General features: G+C 39.9%; 1 pseudogene; it reads left to right on the forward strand.

Annotated features, from left to right (window-relative positions):
- Positions 1–7368: 7368 nt before the first annotated feature.
- Positions 7369–9267, forward strand: LOC136170934 (large ribosomal subunit protein uL18-like; annotated as a pseudogene).
- The last annotated feature ends 358 nt before the right edge of the window (positions 9268–9625 follow it).

Genomic DNA, 9625 nt, shown 5'->3' on the forward strand with positions numbered 1-9625 from the left:
TTTACTCATCTATCTTATACATAGTAGTGTGTATATGTTCGTGCCAGTCTCCCAATTTATCCCTCATTCCTTTCCCCCTTGGTAGCCATAGTTCATTTTCTACATCTGTGACTCTACTTCTGTTTTGTAAGTAAGTTCACTTGTACCCTTTCTTTAGATTACTGTTTTAAATATCACCCGTGGATTAAAAGAATGAAAACCTCAAATCGACATATTCCAGGTTCCTCTCTATTTCCATTTTCTCCATCTGTTAAATGAGATCATTGTTAAAAAAATTCTTTTAGAACTTGATATTTTATCAAGTCACTTGATAGGTATAGGATTAAACAGTGTTTTATTATATAAGGTGTTACATCATCCTCTTAATTTACAATTCACTACATTTTGCCTCTCATTACACTCATACTAATCTATGGTTTATAACAGTTCTATTTATGTCTTCTTGAAGAAGAGTACATTTCCTACCTCATCACTGCAGCCAAAGAATCCAGCAGCCAGTGCTCAGGTGAAAACCATATTTATTAATCTACACATATTGGCACTGAACAGGTAACAGGTGGCAATGATGTTTCTTTTTTTTCCCAGAATTGTGTGCATATCTGAGAATTTATTTACTTAATATTTTTGAAAGTAAGTGTGTAAATTTCACAGACCTGTAAAGTTAAAAAAATGTCACCTATTTTGCCATGACTTCATGCATCAAAGTGTTTGGAAAAGTGCAATAATTTACAGCGTCAATGGAGCTGAAATTTTGAGCAATCATTTAATTTAAAACTTTTAAGTTTTAGAATGTGTAGAAGTAAAAGAACTGTGTGTAGGGAACTCTGAAAAAAAATGTATCATAATTGCCAATGAAATAATTAGGAGAAATTTTTGGAGTCTGAAATGGAGCATGGATAAAAAATGCTGAATAAAGAAGATGATTAGAAATAAAATGCCCTAGAGTTTCTCGAACAGAAGCTAATAGTCAACAGGCTGTTATCAGCATAGCACAACAGCATGAGCAATGTGCAAGCAGGACATTAGTGACAGAAATAGAAAGTAAGTAAAAGCCAGAATATCAAAATTATTTTTCTGTTAAAACAGTGTATGTTATATCAGGTAAAGTTCATTGTAATAATTTATTTAAACTACTATTTTTGAACAGATAATACATTTATATGGTTTAAGTTTTAAAAAATATATTCCTATCCTTTAGACACCCAGTTCCGTCATCAAGAGGCAACCAGGATTATCATATTATCAGCTTCCTGTGTTCTTGTTTTTTGTTCTTGTCACTAGGTCATGTCTGACTCTTTTGTGATCCCATGGACTGTAGCCCACCAGGCTCCTCTGTCCATGGGATTCTCCAGGCAAGAATACTGGGGCAGATTTTCATGCCCTCCTCCAGGGGATCTTCCTGACCCAGGGATGGAACCTGGGTCTTTCACAGTGCAGGAAGATTCTTTACCATCTGGGTCACCTGGGAAGCCCTACAATCCATATATAAGGATAACCTATTCAGAATATAGATAAATTCAGTGTATCTATTCACATTCAGAAAACAATGTATTTGCCAGTGCATTGTTTTCAGGTTCAAAAAAGTTAGTAAAATAGCACATAAAAGTAAAATACAAGTAGGCTATAAAACAAAGTCACTATCTCTGTAACCTCACCTAATCCAGCAGAACATTACCAGTTCCCCTCCCCTCCAGGTGACTCTTACCTAGAAGTTAATCACTGTTTTGAATTAGTATAGTTTATTTTGTCTGTTTTTGAACTTTAATTAGATGATAAACAGGGTGCATTCTTTTGTGGCTGCCTTGACTTTTTCCACATCATGTTTTGGAGATCCATTCATGTTGTTGGGTATAACTGAAGCTGGCTTCTTTTTCATGGCTCAAGAGTATTCTCTTGTATGGCTCAGGCATTGTTTATGCATGCCACTCTTGGTATTTTTCTGTAATGTTCACTTTGGGGATGTTATGAATGCTGCTGCTGTGAATATCTTTTATATGTCTTGGTGCATATGTCCTCATATATCTCTTAGAAATATATATATATATATATATACATAAAATACAAGTAAATTTTAATGTTACCCTTCTTTCTATACATACAATGACTTTTTTGCAAGGTTATTATTCAGTTCAGTTCAGTTCAGTCGCTCAGTCATGTCCAACTCTTTGCGACCCCATGGACTGCAGCACACCAGTCTTCCCTGTTCTTTACTAACTTCCGGAGCTTGTTCAAACTGATGTGCATCGAGTCGGTGATGCCATCCAACCATCTCATCCTCTGTCGTCCCCTACTCCTCTTGCCTTCAATCTTGCCCAGCATCAGTGTCTTTTCCAATGAGTCAGTTCTTCACATCAGGTGGCCAAAGTGTTGGACTTTCAGCTTCAGCATCAGTCCTTCCAATGAATATTCAGGACTGATCTCCTTTAGGATGGACTGGTTTGATCTCCTTGCAGTCCAAGGGACTCTCAAGAGTCTTCTCCAACACCACAGTTCAAAAGCATCAATTCTTCTGTGCTCAGCTTTCTTTATAGTCCAACTCTCACATCCATACATGACTACTGGAAAAACCATACCTTTGACTAGATGGACCTTTGTTGGCAAAGTAATGTCTCTGCTTTTAAATATGCTGTCTAGGTCATCTAGGTTGGTCATCGCTTTTCTTCCAAGGAGCAAGCGTCTTTTAATTTCATGGCTGCAGCCACCATCTGCAGTGATTTTGGAGCCCCCAAAAATAAAGTCCGTCACTTGTTTCCATTGTTTCCCCATCTATTTCCCATGAAGTGATGGGACCAGATGTCATGATCTTAGTTTTCTGAAAGTTGAGTTTTAATCCAGCTTTTTCACTATCTTTCACTTTCATCAAGAGGCTCTTTAGTTCCCCTTCACTTTCTGCCATAAGGGTGGTGTCATCTGCGTATCTGAGGTTATTGCTATTTCTCCCAGCAATCTTGATTCCAGCTTGTGCTTCATCCAACTCTGCATTTCACATGATGTACTCTGCATATAAGTTAAATAAGCAGGGTGACAATATACAGCCTTGATACACCTTTTCCTATTTGGAACCAGTCTGTTTGGAACCATGTCTGGTTCTAACTGTTGCTTCTTGACCTGCACACAGATTTCTCAGGAGGCAGGTAAGGTGGTCTGGTATTCCCGTTTGTTGAAAACTTTTCCACAGTTTGTTCTGATCTACACAGTCAAAGGTTTTGGTGTAATCAATAAAGCAGAAGTCGATGTTTTTCTGGAATTCTCTTGCTTTTTTTATGATCCAATGGATGTTAGCAATTTGATCTCTGGTTCCTCTGCCTTTTCTAAATCCAGCTTGAACATCTGGAAGTTCATGGTTCATGTACTGTTGAAGCCTGGTCTGGAGAATTTTGAGCATTACTTTGCTAGTGGGTGAGATGAGTGCAATTGTGCAGTAGTTTGAGCATTCTTTGGCACTGCCTTTCTTTGGGATTGGAATGAAAACTGACCTTTTCCAGTCCTGTGGCCACTGCTGACTTTTCCAAATTTGCTGGCTTATTGAGTGCAGCACTTCCACAGCATCATCTTTTAGGATTGGAAATAGCTCAACTGGAATTCCATCACCTCCACTAGCTTTGTTCATGGTGATGATTCCTAAGGCCCACTTGACTTTGCATTCCAGGATTTCTGGCTCTAGTTGAGTAATCACACCACCATGGTTATCTGAGTCATGAAGATCTTTTTTTGTATAGTTCTTCTGTATATTCTTGCCACCTCTTCTTAATATCTTCTGCTTCTGTTAGGTCCATACCATTTCTGTTCTTTATTGTGCCCATCTTTGCAAGAAATGTTCCCTCGGTATTTCTAATTTTCTTTGTAGCCAAAGACGGAGAAGCTCTATACAGTCAGCAAAAACAAGACCAGGAGCTGACTGTGGCGCAGATCATGAACTCCTTATTGCCAAATTCAGACTTAAATTGAAGAAAGTAGGGAAAACCACTAGACCATTCAGGTATGACCTAAATCAAATCCCTTACTATTATACAGTGGAAATGACAAATAGATTCAAGGGATTAGATCTGATAGACAGAGTGCCTGAAGAACTATGAATGGAGGTTCTTGACATTGTACAGGAGGCAGTGATCAAGACCTTCCCCAAGAAAAAGAAATGCAAAAAAGGCAAAATGGTTGTCCGAGGAGGCCTTCCAAATAGCTTTGAAAAGAAGAGAAGCTAAAGGCAAAGGAGAAAGGGAAAGATATACCCATTTGAATGCAGCGTTCCAAAGAATAGGAAGTAGAGATAAGAAAGCCTTCCTCAATGATCAGTGCAAAGAAATAGAGGAAAACAATAGAATGCAAAAGACTAGAGATCTCTTCAAGCTTATTATTATTATTTATTTATTTATTTTTGATTATGCTGAGTCTTAGTTGCAGGGCATGGCTTTCTCTAGCTGTAGGAAGCAGGGGCTACTCTCTAGTTGTGGTTCACAGGCTTCTCATTGTGGAAGCTCCTCTTATTATGGAACATAGACTCTAGAGCACAGAGGCTCAGTAGTTGTGGTACACAGGCTTAGTTGCTCCATGGCATTTGGGATCTTAGTTCCTGGACTAGGGATGTTCCTGTGTCCCCTGCATTGATGGACTCTCTTTTCTTTTTTTTTAGAATAAAAAAGATATGTTAGTATTGACTTACATATTTTTAAATTTAGTGAAATTCTGAGAAAAATTACATTAAAAATATTGTTCACTTAGTACTGTTTTCAATTTCTGTATCCCATGGCTATGCACAGTCATCTTCATTGTACTTAGGGACTTTAAAGGTCTTCATCTGGCCTGGTAAGTAGATTCTTAACCACCACACCACCAGGGAAGTCCCTTGCAAGGGTTTTTATTAAACAGGACTAATAAAGGCCTGTTAATTTGGGAGAGGTAATCAAATTATGGGAGCTTCCCTGGTGGCTCAGTGGTAAAGAATCTACCTGCAATGCAGGAGATGTGGGTTTGATCCCTGGATCAGGAAGATGCCCTGGAGAAGGAAATGGCAACCCACTCCAGTTCTTGCCTGGGAAATCCCATGAACATAGGAACCTGGTGGGCTACAGTCCATGGGGTCGCAAAAGAGTCAGACATGACTTAGTGACTAAACAATAACAGCAATCAAGTGATAGTGAACCAATTCAACCTGACCATCTCTATTCAACAGGTGTTCAACACATATAAAATTATTGATCCCATCTGTGAATCAGGTTTCCATGTGATGCTTTCCAATCTCTGGATATCAAAGGACATTTTCATAATAAAATGAACTCTGAGGATGGTTGAAAATCCTCTCAGAAAAGCTGAAGATGATCATGCTATTGTAGCTAGAACCCATTGCAATGGAAAATGTCGTTTCAGGGTGACTGAATTTCTTGAGACATTAATACAGGTATTCCTCATTTTTTGAAAGTTCACTTTACACCACTTTCCTTTTTTGAAAGACCTACATTGGCACCTATGTTCAGTATCTGAGAAATTTGAAGAGGATTTTCACCTGTATGGGAAAAAAAAAGGCTAAAAGCAAAAAAGCGTTCAGAGTTCATTCTGCAGCAAGCCATTATAGAGGCAGCATATACCCGGAGCAGGCAGAATGACCCTGGCAAGCTCCTTCCCCAGAAATTATACTCTGCACCTTAGCATCAAGCTGCCTTAGCTCTGAACTGTATCTGTATGCATTTGTGCTTTATTTTGATTTATTTTGTGTATCCCTTAACAAGATCTTCCCAGATGTAACTGCTTCTTCTCTTGAGGCCAGTTTAATTTACAAAAGGTTTCATAGGAACCCTGTAACTGTGGACAGTGGGGGAAACCTGTACTTGAAATCTCAGAATGGACAGCATCACTATTAATACACCACTGACTGGTACAAGTTTGCTTTGTTTTCTAAATCACTGCTGAGCCATTTAAGGACAAAAAAAGAGCATCAGATAAGTAATTAAATAATAATTCAAAAGCTTTTATATTTTGTATATTTGCCTCATTCCACAATAAACATTTCTAAGCATTTTTACAGAACAAGCACATGGATTTTTGTATTATCTACAATTTTACTTATACATGTGAAAAATTTAAACAATGCATTAGAGAATTTTACTCCAGACAGTATGAAAAATTTCAGATATGAAATGGTGGTGCTGATTCTGTTTTAATATTCCTTCTGATTTTACATATTCAGATGATATTATGATCTATAAATCTATCAAAATGTTTCTATTTTTGTTATTGCTCCCAAAAGGTAACTTAAGTTTGAATGAATTCAACTAAATGGTGAAGTCTTTTTAAAATTGCTAAAGGATATACTGTGTTTGAATCACTTGTTATTAGTTTGATGACTGCAGTGACTTTTACCAGCCTCTCTGGTGTAATTTCCCTTAAAACCAAGTATTTTTGGAAGATTTAGCTTCATTCTCATCATATAATACAGTAGAGAGGAGGCTTCAGTTCAACAAATAAGGAGTCCCTGCTCTGTGGTAGGCACTGAGTGTATGAAAATGAATTCAATCAAGTTTTTGTGCTCTCATTTACAAGTGAACAAGACTGAAGGGAACAAGCACATCCTCTAAAACCATTATGTTCTCTTGTCATAACGCTACTAACCAAGAATTAAGGCAGCTGTGGTGTGTGCTCGAGTCTAAGTGCTCAGGTGAGCTAATGACCTTGTAATGGAGCAGGACCCTAGGCGGCCTTCTCAGAATAGACCCCCCACCCATGTGCTCCACCTGCCTTTTGTCTGCAGAAAAACCTTAGTCAAAGGATAAACTTAATCAGAGAAATAAGAAAATGCAGAAAGAAAGGAAAGTAGTCAAGCAAGACCAAATAATAATACTTAGCTATTAAGCAAAGTCAAGGACCTTAGTTCTTCCTCAAGGACTGTAGATAATATTCTGAACCATGTCTGCTGAGCTGCCTTGCAGACACTGAAACCCTCATCAAGTGAAAGAAGTTACCTGTATGCTGCGCACAAGCACGTGGACCCCAGACTGGTTGGAACCGGAAGGTTGATGTTGACTCCCAGTTACCTCAGCACCAACCATCAGAAGAATGTCTACAAACTGATCATACCCTACACCTTCAGCACTGGAAGACTCCTCACTACCCACTCTGGGGTGGAACACACAGTCTTAAGGACATCAGTCCACTATGGCCCCCTTTGTCTGACAAAGCCATAAAGCTGTTTCTTTCTACTTCACCCAGAACTCTGTCTCGAAGATTTAAGCCATTACCTGTGTACTGAGGCCAGATTTCAACAATAACCTTTGGCCTTAAAATGTAAGCAGAATTTGCTCCCCCCTGACTCCCCCAGAGCTGTGCTAATTCTGCAGCTCTGTGGCAAGCCACAGACTTGGTGCTCTGACTTGCAGAATGGGGTTTATCAAAGTTGTCAAGCATAAGACCTACTTTAAGACTGTGCTTGGGCCTCCTTCATAGCTCAGTCGGTAAAGAATCTGCCTGTGGTGCAGGAGACCTGGGTTCAGTTTCTGGGTCAGGAAGATCCCCTGGAGAAGGAAGGAGCAACCCACTCCAGTATTCTTGCCTGGAAAATCCCAAGGACAGAGGAGCCTGGAAGGCTACAGTCTATGGGGTCGCAAGAGTCGGACACGACTTAGCGACTAAACCACCACAACCACCAAGAGTGTGCTCAGTCACTCAGTTGTGTCCAACTCTTTGCAACCACATGCAACCACCAAGCTTCTCTGTCCATGGGATTTTCCAGGTAAGAATATTGGAATGGGTTGCCATTTCCTTCTCCAGGGAATCTTCCCAACCCAGGGATCAAACCCACATCTCCTGCATTGGCAGGCAGATTCTTTACCACTGACCCACCTAGGAAGCCCTACTTCAAGAGATACCAAGTTAAATTCAGAAGATGGAGAGAGGGCAAAACTGCTCAGAAAAAATTGGTAATCCAAGATAAAAATACATATAATACATGCAAATATAGAATAATCGTTCATGTAACCAATAGGGATATCATTTGTCAGATTGCTTAGGCCCATATAGGAGATATGATACCTTGTGCAGTTTATGCTCACGAACTCCCAACGTATGGTGTGAAGGCTGACCTGACAAATGATGCTGCAGCATATTGTAGTGGCTTGCTGCGGGCCAGCAGGCTTCTTAATAGGTTTGGTGTGGACAAGGTTTATGAAGGTCATGTTGAGGTGATAGAGATGAATACAAAGTGGAAAACATTGATGGTCAGTCTGGTGTCTTCATGTGTTATTTGGATGCAGAGCTTGCCAGGATTGCCGTTGTTCAGTTGCTAAGTCATGTCCGACTCTTTGTAACCCCGTGGACTGCAGCACGTCAGGCTCCTGTGTCCTCCATGGTTTCCTGGAGTTTGCTCAAATTCATGTCTGTTGAGTTGGTGATGCTATCTAACCATCTGATTCTCTGCTATCCTCTTCTCCTTCTGCACTCAGTCTTTCCCCGCATCAGTGTCTTTTCCAAAGAGTTGACTCTTCACATCAGGTGGCCAAACTATTCGAGCTTCAGTTTCAGCATCAGTCCTTCCAATGAATATTCAGGGTTGATCTCCCTTAGGATTGACAGGTTTGCCAGGACTACTACTGGAAAAAAAGTTTTGGGGGCCTGGAAGGGAGCTGTTGATGGAGGCTTGTCTATCCCTCATAGTACCATGTGGTTCCCTGGTTATGATTCAGAAAGCAAAGAATTCAGTGCTGAGGGACACCAAAAACACATCATGGGGCAGAATACTGTAATTTATATGTGTTAGCTGAATGAAGAAGATGAGGATGCTTACAAGAAACAGTTCTCTTAAACAGATCACCAGCTCAGGTTGGATGCATGAGACAAGTGCTCAGGGCTGGTGCACTGGGAAGACCCGGAGGGATGGGATGGGGAGGGAGGTGGGAGGGGGGACCGGGATGGGGAACACATGTAAATCCATGGCTGATTCATGTCAATGTATAGCAAAAACCACTACAATATTGTAAAGTAATTAGCCTCCAACTAATAAAAATAAATGGAAAAAAAAAAAAGAAGAAGGAACTAAAAAAAAAAAAAAGAAACAGTTCTCTCAATACGTAGAGAACAATGTAACTGCAGACATGATGGAGGAAAAGCATAAGAAAGCTCACCCTGCAATATGAGAGAATCCAGTGGATGAGAAGAAGCGTAAGAAAAAATGTTAAAAAGAAGAGGTAGAACATTCCCAAAATGTCAGTTGTCCAGAAGAAAGATTGAGTAGTTCAGAAGGGAAGCTTCCTCAGAGCTCAGGAACGGACTGCTGAGAGTTGATAAACCAAACCACAGTTTTATATCAAGATTTTTCAGATAAAGTCAATAATAAAGTTATTGTACAAGGCTAAAAAAATAAGCAGAATTTTAACCAGGTGTATTGAGAAACATTTTTTTCTTAAAAATAACTGTAGGCTGAGCTTCCTTACAAGCACGTCTTACTATCTTTCAAAGTGTGAAAGGATTAGTTGCTCCGTTGTGGCTGACTGTTTGCGACCCCGTGGACTGTAGTCCACCAGGCTCCTCGGTCCATGGGATTCTCCAGGCAAGAATTCTGGAGTGGGTAGCCATTCCCTTCTCCAGGGGATCTTCCTGACCCAGGGATCAAACCCAGTCTTCTGCATTGCAGGCAGATTCT

The sequence above is a fragment of the Muntiacus reevesi genome, chromosome 6, assembly GCF_963930625.1.
Source record: "Muntiacus reevesi chromosome 6, mMunRee1.1, whole genome shotgun sequence".
NCBI lineage: Eukaryota > Metazoa > Chordata > Mammalia > Artiodactyla > Cervidae > Muntiacus > Muntiacus reevesi.